Here is a 17189-nt window from a genome sequence, read left to right on the forward strand (position 1 = left end):
TCCACGCAAACCTGCTTACAACTGCTTAAAAGTGCCTTAGTCACCCTGCATATGAGGGGCCTTGTTCTGCTCAGCAGCAAAATAAAACACCACTGTCAGTCTCAAACCCTGGACCTTGGAAACACTAGACTGCATGAAGTACCACTAAGCCACAGTAGATATACAGCAGGTTGTTGCTGAAATATATATATCATGCATCAGAATGAGTGAATGTAAAGGAAACATAGGAATGCCATAACACAAAACCTGTTATGTGGAACTTTACCAGCAGTTGTTGTGGAATTGCATTACATGACTGTGATAACAGAACCAGACATTCTAGCAGTAAATAATGTTACAGCAGCACTTTACAACCCCCACACAGTATCATAGCAGGACAATTCCCACCCAAATGTACAAAATACCTGTGTGTTCAAGGTACAGCAAGGATGTAGGTAGGCATACTCAGTACTGGAATTGTCCAGTTTTCATGAGCATCCTGTGATAATGTCAACAAAAGAAAAAGCACAAACTGTGCAGAAGTGAGTACATTAATATCCACAGTACAGCAGTTCCCAAACAGTTCATGTGCCAAATGAAAACATCTCAATAACTACGTATGTATGGCAGCTAATTGTATAAGTAGAAAAGAAACTACATACTCCCATGTATCTTGTGTTAGCATTTGTAGGGGTGAGTACAATTCTACACTGTCAACTGTGTACTGGAAGTGGCAACATTCAGGTCTGAGTACAACATTCAAATCACTGGCTACACCCCTAGCATCAGTTATAAGAAGTATACCAACCTTCTGACTTACACAACGGTGTCCACAGCAAACAAGCATGGTCCCCACTTTGGAAAACTGAAAGGGCTACGCCTACCTGACTTAGCAATTAATAGCATTGGGTTGCTATGACAGTGAGTACTGCAAGTACCACACAGCAGGCTGCATGCAATTGCCAAATGGTGGCCAACAATTGGTGCATAGGCCATCACATGCACATGTGCAGATACCTATAAAAGCAGGCTGTACTTGCTGTCCACACATGCAATCATTTCATTGCAATTACGGAGGGAGAGAGAGAGAGAGAGAGAGAGAGCGAGAGAGAGAGAGATGGACGAACGCTGTTAGAAAAATATGTATTAATGTGTGTATTAGCAATATGCTTAGTGCATTTAGAAGCTTGAAAAAGAGTTAACACATTTATTCTATTTCATACTGCATAAATCTGTACAAACTGCAGTTGCTTTCTGACCTTGTATTGTTAGCTAAAATCTTGCTTGTGCCTTGGAAATTTACTGAGAAGCAGGTGATTTCTGCTTGCGTTAGGAAAATAATGAATAGAACAATACTACTTGTATGAAACTTAGACAAGAAGTTCCGCTGTGCCATGAGAAAATACACAGCTGTAGAAGTTATAGATAATTAGTAGAAAGTCTGCTTGAAAATATGAACTGCAATCAGCATTTGCTTGTATCTGTATTAGAAAATTACCTTGAAATGTAACACTGTACAATAGACGCTTGTAAACAGATTAATAGTCACCAAGGCCAGGTTGTTTTTCTGAAAAGTTTCTCACAAATCTAGTCATGTCAGCAGAAAATCTGAGTAACATCTGCTGTAGAACAATACTGAAAGTTGTGTTTGATTACGTCAGCTTAGAAGGCCATGTCTTGTAAAATAGTATAAGAATGAACATACTTCCTGTTAGTAGTTAGCCAAATCCTTGTATTTGCATTCTTTTGTCTCCTTGCTGCAAGTAAATTAAAGTGCCTTAACTAAACCTTACGTGTATTGGTCTTTGAAGTTTTTTTCCTTTGACAGATTGGGCCTTTGGACCGGAAACCTTCACTTCAACTCGGATCAGACAGGCCAGGTGGCTTGAAACCGTACGGGGAAGAAACCACATCGGTTCTTCTTATTTGAAAAGTCCTCCGACTGAATTGTTGTACAAAAGTGGCCAGCCACTTTCTGATCTGTGACTGAAGGACGAGTTTACTTGAACCAGGTGATCAATCACGAAGGCTCAGGTAAGGGGAATCTATTTTCTTTTTCTGTTTTAGATCAGGGACTAGATTTGTATTTGTTCTGTTAGAGACTTTATTTATAAGTCAGGGACAGAAAGATTACTGTCTTGTCATAGATCAGGGAAACAGAGCAGGTAGGCAGTCATTCTGAAGAGACTATAAAAACATCCGTGGTACCACGTTAAAAATAAGGTGTTACGTAACGATTAAAAGGGTAAAACAAAATGGGTAATAATTGTACAAAAAGGTCCCAAAATCCACCGTTAACCGAAGACGCAAAATACATGCAGTCACAGCGTGCTGATAATATTAAATACTACTCAAAATGGGTTAATATGTATGAATTTGATGGTAAACTAGAAAAATCCTCACTTGTCAAACTTGTCAAACAGCTTAAAACTGATTCTAGAGGTTGGGTAAAAAGCAACGTCAATTAGGAATTCCTCAGGCACATAGGTGGATTGAGGAAGTAAACCGAAGGGAACAAAAGAGTAATAATTCAAAAGCAATGTTTTTTAGATAAGGAGGACAATAACTTAGTAATAGCATCGGCCCCTCTGCCTCCTTTACCAGAATATGAGGCAAGTGAACAAGTTAGTCCACCCCCGCGATATCCTGCTGTCACTGTAAGTAGAGACACTACAAAAGCGAAACCGTTTATTAGAGATCCCGTCGAGACCAGGTCTCAAACACGGGCAGGAAACTCAAAAGGGGACATTGAGTTATATCAAATGGGTAGAAATTCACGATTTATGAGTGAAGAAGAAATATGCCCACTTATAGAAGTGCCTAATCCTCAGGCAGGGCAAGAAGGTCAGGACCCAACTATTCTAGTGTATAGACCCTGGACTCTGGAAGACATCCAGAAAGCCACTGAGGGAATTCCCCATCCAAAAGTTAATTTTAGAAAGTTCTTAGAAGATTTGCAAGGAATGAGGCTGAGTTATAATTTAAATGGAGAAGAGGTAGAAAAAGTAGTCAGACAAATTGTGGGACCAGATTGGCACATGATTAGTGGCGACTGGAATCCCCATGATATTGCGCTCAGGCCCCTTCCACATAGCAGCGCAGAGTTAGACAACAGAGTGAAAGGTCTCACAGACCGAATCTCTGAAAAATGGAAGCCTAGGGCAGACTGGACTTGCATTATTCAATGCATCCAACAGGAAGGTGAAGCTATTGACTGATATTATGCCAGACTATTAGAATGTTTTAATAACCATTGTGGAATGCAGGTTCCTGAAGATCAGACACATGATTCCCCATACAAGCAGCAGTTAAAGAATGCATTTCTGAAAGGCAGTATTGCAACTATAAGCAGCTTTATTACAAAACACATGGTAGATCATCGTACAAGCAGGTTACAGTCATTGCTTGAATATGCTAGACATGCTGAAAGGCATTTTAATAGCAAAAAGAAAAAGAAAGCTCAAGTATTTTCTGTAGAAGATGGAGCAGAAGTATATGTAGTACAGTCCTGGAAATAGGGCAAGAAAAATGCCCAGGGAAATAAACAATCTCATCAACGATCAGAGGACTTTGAAGGGTGAAAGAAAAGGGGTGAATGTTTTAAATGCGGTAAGAAAGGACACTTGGCAAGCGATTGCAAGAAAAACAAGAAGACAATCACTGAAGATAAGGAGGGTGAGGACTGACTATATGGTAGTCAGGAATCACTAGAAGGGGATAGCGGAGAAAGGACAAATGAGTATGTGATAGAGGGAGTAGAGAATGTGACAGAAGAAATAGAGGAAGTGCAAGAAGTCATGGATAGTGAAGAAAATGAAATATTGGATTTGGCTTTATTGAGCTTAGAGCTCTATTTAGCAGACACAAAACCAGAAGTTACACTCCTGGTAGAAGGGAGGGAAGTCAGATTCTTGTGTGACTCAGGGGCATCACGGAGCATGGTACATCCCTCCAAACTGCCAGAGAATTCAGAGTCACCTGATTACATATTAGTGAAAGCAGCTAATGGACAGCTGCATCGGGAGCCCCTCTCCCATAATATTGTGATAACTGATCCTGTTTCAGGATTGACCCAGAAAAGTAAAATTGTTGTATCTGCAAAATGCTCAGTAAACCTCTTGGGCAGAGACTATATGCAGCTATTTGGTATAGCAGTAGTTCCAACTATGCAGGGTATGGAAGCACAGCGACAAATTGATACCTTTGCAGTGCAACCGGAGGGTGAAATGTTTTATTGGTACAGCCAGGACTTGGTTATGACTGGTCCAGGGGCAGTGACCGAAGAGTTGATGAATGTAGCCATCAGCAAGTTCCCCTCCCTTGACATTGATAAACAGCATTTGTTGCACTGTTCTCTGTATTATTGTAACACACCAGGACCTGATACGGAATATGAGCAAGAATTATTTAGAAATCGTGCAAACAGATTAATATTACTTAATCTGTACTGGGACACAGAAGGGAATAGTGTAGCCAGCTGTTCATTGCCCCAGGAGTTCTTTGCACTCTATAGATCTAATCGATTACCACATGTTAGCTTAACTAAGGACAAGAATGTAAAATGGGTAGACTTAGGAGAAAAAGTCACGAGATGGGAAAAACAGACAGAGTTAGAACTGTCAGAACAAGGAATACAAGTGCAGAAGCTGAATTGGATAACTCAGACCCACCCAGCTGTACACTTGCAGTCTAGTAAGGACAGCTGATTGGCACTCCTATTGAAGGAGGAAGAGGATGCTTTACAGAATATACCAGAAAATCACTGGTCGACAGGAAAATCAGATGTAGGACTTATTCGTACAGCGGGACCAGTTACTATTATGCCAAAGTCAGCATTTAGACCACAAAAGAGACAGTATCCCTTAAGAAAAGATGCAGAGGTAGGAATCAAACCTATTATAGCAGCTTTACTTAAGGAAGGGGTGCTGGTGGAATCTCCTGATTCCCTCTCCCATAATATTTTGATAACTGATCCTGTTTCAGGATTTACCCAGAAAAGTAAAATTGTTGTATCTGCAAAATGCTCAGTAAACCTCTTGGGCAGAGACTATATGCAGCTATTTGGTATAGCAGTAGTTCCAACTATGCAGGGTATGGAAGCACAGCGACAAATTGATACCTTTGCAGTGCAACCGTAGGGTGAAATGTTTTATTGGTACAGCCAGGACTTGGTTATGACTGGTCCAGGGGCAGTGACCGAAGAGTTGATGAACGTAGCCATCAGCAAGTTCCCCTCCCTTGACATTGATAAACAGCATTTGTTGCACTGTACTCTGTATTATTGTAACACACCAGGACCTGATACGGAATATGAGCAAGAATTATTTAGAAATCGTGCAAACAGATTAATATTACTCAATCTGTACTGGGACACAGAAGGGAATAGTGTAGCCAGCTGTTCATTGCCCCAGGAGTTCTTTGCACTCTATAGATCTAATCGATTACCACATGTTAGCTTAACTAAGGACAAGAATGTAAAATGGGTAGACTTAGGAGAAAAAGTCACGAGATGGGAAAAACAGACAGAGTTAGAACTGTCAGAACAAGGAATACAAGTGCAGAAGCTGAATTGGATAACTCAGACCCACCCAGCTGTACACTTGCAGTCTAGCAAGGACAGCTGATTGGCACTCCTATTGAAGGAGGAAGAGGATGCTTTACAGAATATACCAGAAAATCTCTGGTCAACAGGAAAATCAGATGTAGGACTTATTCGTACAGCGGGACCAGTTACTATTATGCCAAAGTCAGCATTTAGACCACAAAAGAGACAGTATCCCTTAAGAAAAGATGCAGAGGTAGGAATCAAACCTATTATAGCAGCTTTACTTAAGGAAGGGGTGCTGGTGGAATCTCCTGATTCACCATGTAACACACCCTTATTTCCTGTTAAGAAAGCAAATGGAGAACGGCGTATGGTCCAAGATTTACAAGCTGTAAATGATGCAGTAATACCAAGGGCACCTACGGTGCCAGGCCCACACACCCTGTTGAATGATTTAAAACCTCAACAGAAATATTATTCTGTGGTAGATATCAGCAATGCGTTCTTTTCAATACCAATACATCCTAACAGTCAGCATTGGTTTGCATTCACATTTCAGGGGAAAGGGTATACATATACGCGACTACCACAGGGGTATTGTGAAAGTCCAACAATATTCTCACAAGAAATGGCAAGCAACTTGATGGGGTTTACCCCACCGAGAGGTAGTCAGATTTTGCTTTATGTTGATGATATCCTGCTGGCGTCCCCCACCCAGCAAGATTGTAAAGAAGATACCATAGCGCTATTACAATTTTTAGCCACTGAAGGACATAAAGTAAACAAAAATAACCTGCAGCTCTGGAAAAAACAAGTTAAATACCTAGGATATGTAATATCCAAGGAAGGTAGGACATTAGATGAGGACAGAAAAATAGCGATTTTGCAAGCACCAAAACCCACTACCAAGAAGGAAATGATGTCCTTCCTGGGTACGACTAATTTTTGTCGGAGTTGGATTCCAAACTATGCCTTGGAATCTGCACCATTGACTAACCTGATTTATAAAAAGCCTATAGCAGCACAGGATATGCTACAATGGACACCAGAAGCAGAATCTGCTTTCTGCAAACTGAAACAGTTAATAGCGTCCTCATTAGTTTTCGGATTACCAAACTATCATAAACGTTTTTTCCAAACTGTAGATTGTAAGCAAGGTTATATGACATCAGTATTAACACAGCAGCATGGGGACAAACAACACCCTATTGCTTATTATTCATCACAACTGGACCCAGTGGCATGGTCTTTACCTCACTGTGTAGAAGCAGTAGTTGCAGCTGCAATGGCAGTACAGGCTTCGGCCTCAGTAGTGTTGTTCCACCCTCTCACATTGAGAGTGCCTCATGCAGTTGCAATTATTTTACTGCAAGAAAAGGTAGCTTATCTTTCCCCTGCTAGGCATCTTTCCTGTATGACTGTATTGTTGAGCCAGCCTCATATGACAATCGAACGATGTACAACTTTGAACCCTTCTACCTTGCTCCCAACCTCTGCAGATGGCACACCACACAGCTGCCTGCAGGTGATTGAGCAAAATACATTGCCTAGAAAAGATCTTACGGATGTTCCCTTGGATGATGCAGAGGTGACATACTACGTGGACGGCTCATGCAAAAGTTTCCTGCAGGACAGAACCTAGTAGGATATGCAGTAGTTTCTGACACAGACATTATAGAAGCAAAATCTTTACCACACAGTTTATCTGCACAGGCAGCAGAATTGATTGCCTTGACACGGGCATGTACCTTAGTAAAGGGTAAATGTGTGAACATTTTTACTGACAGCCAGTATGCTTTTTCTACTGTACATGTTTTTGCGCAACAGTGGAAAAATCGAGGAATGATAACATCTACTGGCAAACCAATCAATCATGCACAGTTTATTTTAGATCTTTTAGAATCTATTCAGTTACCTCAGAAAGTAGCTATTTGTAAATGCACAGCTCATACCAAGCAACAGGACAGGATTTCAAAAGGTAATGGGAGAGCTGATACAGCTGCAAAGCAGACAGCTTCAGAAGCATTTCTTTTGAATGAGGAATTACAACCCTCTGAGATTTTAGACTTAGAAATGTTAAAGACAATGCAGACACTTACTACAAAAGTTGAAATACAAAGATGGGTAAAATGAGGAGCAATTCTTGAAAAGGGACTGTACAGCTCTAAAGAAAGGAAACCGATATTGCCATCTAATTTGTTTAGATATGCAGCTTTGTTGAGCCATGGGCAGAGCCATGTCTCAACAGGGGGGATGGTACAGCTGGTGAACCGATTGTTCACGACATATGGCTTCTCAAATTACTCTAAAAAATTCTGCGCGGTATGCCACGTTTGTAATAAGGATCATGCACAAGGGGCATTAAAGCCCAAGCAAGGGAGTTTCCCTATACCACCGTATCCGTTTCATACTATCTGTATGGATTTCATAGAGTTGAATTAATGTGAAAATAAGAAGTATTGTCTTGCCATTGTAGATATGTTTTCCAGATAGGTGGAAGCCTTTCCGACTAAAAATCCAGATGCTACAACGGTGGCCAAAGTCCTTGTCAAAGAAATCATCCCTAGATTCGGCATTCCAGAAAGGATCTACAGTGATAATAGCACGCACTTCGTGAACCAGACCATACAACAGCTAAGTAGATATTTCGGAATTTCTTTAAAAAATCATTGTGCGTATCACCCTCAATCAGCAGGGCTAGTAGAGAGACATAATGGGATTTTAAAGAGCAAGCTAAGAAAATTAGTAGCAGAAACGCAGAGAAACTGGGTGTACTGTCTGCCCCTGGCACTGTTGAGCATGAGAACTGTTCTGAAAGCAAAAGGATTGACTCTTTTTGAAAAGCTCTTTGGAAGGGCTTACTATATACCTCAGTGGAAATCTCTCATGCCTGCAGACCAGGAAGCTGACAGTACATTAGCAGAGTATATGCGTAATTTGTTAAATTCTAAACATTTGTTACAGTTAAATTCTGTTTCAGATAAAGAACGAACCAGACCGCTAGAAATGGCAGTGCCCCCTGGAGCGTGGATCTGTCTGAAGGTAGTTAAATAGAAAAACTGGGCATCTCTGAAGTGGAAATGTCCATATCAAGTGCTTTTGTCAACACCCACTGCAGTCAAAATCGTGGAGCGTGCCTCTTGGATCCACCTGACGCACTGTAAATTAGTTAAAAACTTTGAACTGGACAAAAATCTTGTTACATGTCAAGAGCAAAAATGATAGAGTCCAGAAGAAACAGGAATGCAGAACAACCCTTTCCTCAGAAGTATTGCATAATCATCCTGTTAACTGTATTTGTGACAATAATCTTTTTGTTGTGGCCTTTTCTTTTCCCAGCCACACAGACTGAACTGAATAAACGTGAAGCGTTACTCATAAACTGGCATCCAAACTTTAACACTTACCAGGCAATTAAATATGTGTATGCTGAGACTTTCAATGTTTCGAATTACTGGATTTGCACAGCTTTGCTGACAGCATACGGGGGGTTATTAATGACTACAGTCCCCCTAGGGGTCAATGAGACCTGGGAGAACTTGATTTATACCTCAACCATTACAGTATAAGATAAAATAGCATTGCACTTGTCTGTTCCACAAAAGGGAACTGTGTGTTTTTATAAAAATGATACTGTTCAGGTGGGTTGGAGCAATTGCAATGTGACTGTTCCTTATAGATGTTACACTAAAGGTAACAAAGTAGATCTTTATTGTAATACAAACTATGATTCATTTCTTGGATTGATGCACAAAAACTTGATGAAGTAAAACATAATTCTGTTCTTTATAAACAGCTGTCTGTAATTGATAGAAAAATGTTTCATGCAGGGCGAGTGTATATTCATAGCAAGGTTACTACTAAAGTAGAAAATTGTTATTTTGTGTGTGGTAGAAAGGCATACAAATGGTTACCTGAGAATTGGTCCGGCAGTTGTTTTTTGGGTTACCTGGTTCCGGCCATACGACACACTGCAGTTTTGCCTCATGGGAAAATTTGAAATGTCCGAGAAGTCGTCAAGAAACCTGTAAATCCAGTGGGACAAATCGATGTGCGTTGGAAAGACCATCACTCTTTAGGCAAAGGACTGACACACATGGACTTGAGTGATAGCGTTATATCGTAGGCAGGCATATTACCAACATATGGAGCAGTGAAATCGATCTGGGAGCTGAGAAAACTGTCAAAACTTCTCGAAGTAATGAGCAACGCAACTTTTTCTGCTCTCGAATTGGTGACTGATGAACTGAATGCTATGAGAACTGTAGTGCTCCAAAACTGCATGGCTCTCGACTTCACCCTAGCAGCGAGAGTTGGTACGTGCGCTTTAATCCAAGAAGAATGCTGTTGCTATATTCCTGACCATAAACATGAGATAGACAATCATCTTGAGGTAATTCAGCAAGTGTTGGCCATGACCAAACCAGGCCCAAACCCACTGACAGACTTTTTCCAGAAATGGTTTGGGGGGTGGGGTACCATCCTAATGAACATCCTGATTGCCATTTGTGTAAGTATGCTCCTACTGGGAGTATGTGTTTGTTGTGGTATCCCCTGCATGAAAAGACTGATCAAAGACTTTATAGACATGTCAGTTTCTGAAACCTTATATCAAAGTACTGAGTTTGAAGAACTGTTAAAAGACTAAAAATGCTTTCATAAGTCTAAACTGAATGACTCTCTTAACTACAAATCCTGAGTGGAAGATGTTAGGAGAACAAAACAAACTGTTTATGCTTATTTTGAAAGTAGAATAAAAGTATTAATAGGGGGGAAATGTTAGAAAAATATGTATTAATGTGTGTATTAGCAATATGCTTAGTGCATTTAGAAGCTTGAAAAGGAGTTAACACATTTATTCTATTTCATACTGCATAAATCTGTACAAACTGCAGTTGCTTTCTGACCTTGTATTGTTAGCTAAAATCTTGCTTGTACCTTGGAAATTTACTGAGAAGCAGGTGATTTCTGCTTGGCTTGCATTAGGAAAATAATGAATAGAACAATACTACTTGTATGAAACTTAGACAAGAAGTTCCGCTGTGCCATGAGAAAATACACAGCTGTAGAAGTTACAGATAATTAGTACAAAGCCTGCGTGAAAATATGAACTGCAATCAGCATTTGCTTGTATCTGTATTAGAAAAGTACCTTGAAATGTAACACTGTACAATAGACGCCTGTAAACAGATTAATAGTCACCAAGGCCAGGTTGTTTTTCTGAAAAGTTTCTCACAAATCTAGTCATGTCAGCAGAATATCTGAGTAACATCTGCTGTAGAACAATACTGAAAGTTGTGTTTGATTACGTCAGCTTAGAAGGCCATGTCTTGTAAAATAGTATAAGAATGAACATACTTCCTGTTAGTAGTTAGATAAATCCTTGTATTTGCATGCTTTTGACTCCTTGCTGCAAGTAAATTAAAGTGCCTTAACTGAACCTTACGTGTATTGGTCTTTGAAGTTTTTTTCCTTTGACAGATTGGTCCTTCAGACCGGAAACCTTCACTTCGCCTCGGATCAGACAGGCCAGGTGGCTTGAAATCGTACGGGGAAGAAACCACATCGGTTCTTCTTATTTGAAAAGTCCTCCGACTGAATTGTCGTACAAAAGAGGCCAGCCACTTTCTGATCTGTGACTGAAGGATGGGTTTACTCGAACCAGGTGATCAATCACGAAGGCTCAGGTAAAGTGAATCTATTTTCTTTTTCTGTTTTAGATCAGGGACTAGATTTGTATTTGTTTTGTTAGAGACTTTATTTATAAGTCAGGGACAGAAAGATTACTGTCTTGTCATAGATCAGGGAAACAGAGCAGGTAGGCAGTCATTCTGAAGAGACTATAAAAACATCCGTGGTACCACGTTAAAAATAAGGTGTTACGTAACGATTAAAAGGGTAAAACAAAATGGGTAATAATTGTACAAAAAGGTCCCAAAATCCACCGTTAACCGAAGACGCAAAATACATGCAGTCACAGCGTGCTGATAATATTAAATACTACTCAAAATGGGTTAATATGTATGAATTTGATGGTAAACTAGAAAAATCCTCACTTGTCAAACTTGTCAAACAGCTTCTAGAGGTTGGCTAAAAAAGCAACGTCAATTAGGAATTCCTCAGGCACAGAGGTGGATTGAGGAAGTAAACCGAAGGGAACAAAAGAGTAATAATTCAAAAACAATGTTTTAGATAAGGAGGACAATAATTTAGTAATAGCATCGGCCCCTCCGCCTCCTTTACCAGAATATGAGGCAAGTAAACAAGTTAGTCCACCCCCGCGATATCCTGCTGTCACTGTAAGTAGAGACACTACAAAAGCGGAACCATTTATTAGAGATCCCATCGAGACTAGGTCTCGAACACGGGCAGGAAACTCAAAAGGGGTCATTGAGTTATATCAAATGGGTAGAAATTCACGATTTATGAGTGAAGAAGAAATATGCCCACTTATAGAAGTGCCTAATCCTCAGGCAGAGCAAGAAGGTCAGGACCCAACTATTCTAGTGTATAGACCCTGGACTCCGGAAGACATCCGGAAAGCCACTGTGAGAATTCCCCATCCAAAAGTTAATTTTAGAAAGTTCTTAGAAAATGTGCAAGGAACGAGGCTGAGTTATAATTTAAATGGAGAAGAGGTAGAAAAAGTAGTCAGACAAATTGTGGGACCAGATTGGCACATGATTAGTGGTGACTGGAATCCCTGTGATATTGCGCTCAGGCCCCTTCCACATAGCAGCGCAGAGTTAGACAACAGAGTGAAAGGTCTCACAGACCGAATCTCTGAAAGATGGAAGCCTAGGGCAGACTGGACTTAAATTAATCAATGCATCCAACAGGAAGGTGAAGCTATTGACAGATATTATTCCAGATTATTAGAATGTTTTAATAACCATTGTGGAATGCAGGTTCCTGAAGATCAGACACATGATTCCCCATACGAGCAGCAGTTAAAGAATGCATTTCTGAAAGTCAGTATTGCACCTATAAGCAGCTTTATTACAAAAGACATGGTAGATCATCGTACAAGCAAGTTACAGTCATTGCTTGAATATGCTAGACATGCCGAAAGGCATTTTAATAGCAAAAAGAAAAAAAAAGCCCAAGTATTTTCTGTATAAGATGGAGCAGAAGTATATGTAGTACAGTCCGGGAAAAAGTGCAAGAAAAATGTCCAGAAACAAACAATCTGATCAATGATCAGAGGACTTTGAAGGGCGAAAGAAAAGGGGTGAATGTTTTAAATGCAGTAAGAAAGGACACTTGGCAAAGGATTGCAAGAAAAACAAGAAGACAATTACGGAAGATAAGGAGGGTGAGGACTGACTATATGGTAGTCAGGAATCACTAGAAGGGGATAGCGGAGAAAGGACAAATGAGTCTGTGATAGAGGGAGTAGAGAATGTGATAGAAGAAATAGAGGAAGTGCAAGAAGTCACGGATAGTGAAGAAAATGAAATATTGGATTTGGCTTTATTGAGCTTAGAGCTCTATTTAGCAGACACAAAACCAGAAGTTACACTCCTGGTAGAAGGGAGGGAAGTCAGATTCTTGTGTGACTCAGGGGCATCACGGACCCTGGTACATCCCTCCAAACTGCCAGAGAATTCAGAGTCACCTGATTACATATTAGTGAAAGCAGCTAATGGACAGCTGTATCGGGAGCCCCTCTCCTATAATATTGTGATAACTAATCCTGTTTCAGGATTGACCCAGAAAAGTAAAATTGTTGTATCTGCAAAATGCCCAGTAAACCTCTTGAGCAGAGACCTTATGCAGCTATTTGGTATAGCAGTAGTTCCAACTATGAAGGGTATGGAAGCACAGTGACAAATTGATACCTTTGCAGTGCAACCGCAGGGTGAAATGTTTTATTTCTATAGCCAGGACTTGGTTACGACTGGTCCAGGGGCAGTGACTGAAGAGTTGATGAACATAGCCATCAGCAAGTTCCCCTCTCTTGACATTGATAAACAGCATTTGTTGCACTGTATTCTGTATTATTGTAACACACCAAGACCTGATAAGGAATATGAGCAAGAATTGTTTAGAAATCGTGCAAACAGATTAATATTACGTAATCTGTACTGAGACACCAAAGGGAACAGTGTAGCCAGCTGTTCATTGCCCCAGGAGTTCTTTGCACTCTATAGATCTAATCGATTACCACATGTTAGCTTAACTAAGGACAAGAATGTAAAATGGGTAGACTTAGGAGAAAAAGTCACGAGATTGGAAAAACAGACAGAGTTAGGACTGTCACAACAAGGAATACAAGTGCAGAAGCTGAATTGGATAACTCAGACCCACCCAGCTGTACACTTGCAGTCCAGCAAGGACAGCTGATTGGCACTCCTATTGAAGGAGGAAGAGGATGCTTTACAGAATATACCAGAAAATCTCTGGTCGACAGGAAAATTAGATGTAGGACTTATTCGTACAGCGGGAACCAGTTACTATTATGCCAAAGTCAGCATTTAGACCACAAAAGAGACAGTATCCCTTAAGAAAAGATGCAGAGGTAAGAATCAAACCTATTATAGCAGCTTTACTTAAGGAAGGGGTGCTGGTGGAATCTCCTGATTCACCATGTAACACACCCTTATTTCCTGTTAAGAAAGCAAATGGAGAATGGCGTATGGTCCAAGATTTACAAGCTGTAAATGATGCAGTAATACCAAGGGCACCTACGGTGCCAGACCCACACCCTGTTGAATGATTTAAAACCTCAACAGAAATATTTTTCTGTGGTAGATATCAGCAATGCGTTCTTTTCGATACCGATACACCCTGACAGTCAGTATTGGTTTGCATTCACATTTCAGGGGAAAAGGTATACATATACGCGACTACCACAGGGGTATTGTGAAAGTCCAACAATATTCTCACAAGAAATGGCAACCAACTTGGTGGGGTTTACCCCACCGAGAGGTAGTCAGATTTTGCTTTATGTTGATGATATCCTGCTGGCGTCCCCCACCCAGCAAGATTGTAAAGAAGATACCATAGCGCTATTACAATGTTTAGCCACTGAAGGACATAAAGTAAACAAAAATAAATGGCAGCTTTGGAAAAAACAAGTTAAATACCTAAGATATGTAATATCCAAGGAAGGTAGGACATTAGATGAGGACAGAAAAATAGCAATTTTGCAAGCACCAAAACCCACTACCAAGAAGGAAATGATGTCCTTCCTGGGTACGACTAATTTTTGTCAGAGTTGGATTCCAAACTATGCCTTGGAATCTGCACCGTTGACTAACCTGATTTATAAAAGGCCTATGGCAGCACAGGATTTGCTACAATGGACACCAGAAGCAGAATCTGCTTTCTGCAAACTGAAACATTTAATAGCGTCCTCATTAGTTTTGGGATTACCAAACTATCATAAACATTTTTCCAAACTGTAGATTGTAAGCAAGGTTATATGACATCAGTATTAACACAGTAGCATGGGGACAAACAATGCCCTATTGCTTATTATTCATCACAACTGGACCCAGTGGCACAGTCTTTACCTCACTGTGTACAAGCAGTAGTTGCAGCTGCAATGGCAGTACAGGTTTTGGCCTCAGTAGTGTTGTTCCACCCTCTCACATTGAGAGTGCCTCATGCAGTCATGATTATTTTACTGCAAGAAAAGGTAGCATATCTTTCCCCTGCTAGGCATCTTTCCTGTATGACTATATTGTTGAGCCAACCTCATATGACAATCGAACGATGTACAACTTTGAACCCTTCTACCTTTCTCCCAACCTCTGCAGATGGCACACCACACAGCTGCCTGCAGGTGATTGAGCAAAAGACACTGCCTAGAAAAGATCTTACGGATGTTCCCTTGGATGATGCCGAGGTGACATACTACGTGGATGGCTCATGCAAAAGGGGTCCTGCAGGACAGAACCTAGTAGGATATGCAGTAGTTTCTGACACAGACATTATAGAAGCGAAATCTTTACCACACAGTTTATCTGCACAGGCAGCAGAATTGATTGCCTTGACACGGGCATGTACCTTAGCAAAGGGTAAATGTGTGAACATTTTTACTGACAGCCAGTATGCTTTTTCTACTGTACATGTTTTTGCGCAACAGTGGAAAAATCGAGGAATGATAACATCTACTGGCAAACCAATCAATCATGCACAGTTTATTTTAGATCTTTTAGAATCTATTCAGTTACCTCAGAAAGTAGCTATTTGTAAATGCACAGCTCATACCAAGCAACAGGACATGATTTCAAAAGGTAATGCGAGGGCTGATACAGCTGCAAAGCAGGCAGCTTCAGAATCATTTCTTTTGAATGAGGAATTACAACCCTCTGAGATTTTAGACTTAGAAATGTTAAAGACAATGCAGACACTTACTACGAAAGTTGAAATACAAAGATGGGTAAAACGAGGAGCAATTCTTGAAAAGGGGCTGTACATCTCTAAAGAAAGGAAACCGATATTGCCATCTAATTTGTTTAGATATGCAGCTTTGTTGAGCCATGGGCAGAGCCATGTCTCAACAGGGGGGATGGTACAGCTGATGAATTGGGTGTTCACGACTTATGGCTTCTCAAATTACTCTGAAAAATTCTGCGCGGTATGCCACGTTTGTAATAAACATCATGCACAAGGGGCGTTAAAGCCCAAGCAAGGGAGTTACCCTATACCACCGTATCCGTTTCATACTATCTGTATGGATTTCATAGAGTTGAATAAATGTGAAAATAAGAAGTATTGTCTTGTCATTGTAGATATGTTTTCCAGATGGGTGGAAGCCTTTCCAACTAAAAATCCAGATGCTACAACGGTGGCCAAAGTCCTTGTCAAAGAAATCATCCCTAGATTTGGCATTCTGGAAAGGATCTACAGTGACAATGGCACACACTTCGTGAACCAGACCATACAACAGCTAAGTAGATATTTCGGAATTTCATTAAAAAATCATTGTGCGTATCACCCTCAATCAGCAGGGCTAGTAGAGAGACATAATGGGATTTTAAAGAGCAAGCTAAGAAAATTAGTAGTAGAAATGCAGAGAAACTGGGTGTACTGTCTGCCCCTGGCACTGTTGAGCATGAGAACTGTTCCGAATGCAAAAGGATTGACTCCTTTTGAAAAGCTCTTTCGAAGGGCTTACTATATATCTCAGTGGAAATCTCTCATGCACACAGACCAGGAAGCTGACAGTACATTAGCAGAGTATATGCATAATTTGTTAAATTCTAAACATTTGTTACAGTTAAATTCTGTTTCAGATAAAGAACGAACCAGACCGCTAGAAGTGGCAGTGCCCCCTGGAACGTGGATCTGTCAGTAGGTAGTTAAAAAGAAAAACTGGGCATCTCTGAAGTGGGAATGTCCATATCAAGTGCTTTTGTCAACACCCACTGCAGTCAAAATCGTGGAGCGTGCCTCTTGGATCCACCTGACGCACTGTAAATTAGTTAAAAACTTTGAACTCGACAAAAATCTTGTTACATGCCAAGAGCAAAAATGATAGAGTCCAGAAGAAACAGGAATGCAGAACAACCCTTTCCTCAGAAGTATTGCATAATCATCCTGTTAACTGTATTTGTGACAATAATCTTTTTGTTGTGGCCTTTTCTTTTCCCAGCCACACAGACTGAACTGAATAAACGTGAAGTGTTACTCATAAACTGGCATCCAAACTTTA

Source organism: Protopterus annectens, chromosome 8.part0 (genome assembly GCF_019279795.1).
Source record: "Protopterus annectens isolate FY-2018-M chromosome 8.part0, PAN1.0, whole genome shotgun sequence".
In the NCBI taxonomy this organism is placed as follows: Eukaryota; Metazoa; Chordata; order Ceratodontiformes; family Protopteridae; genus Protopterus; species Protopterus annectens.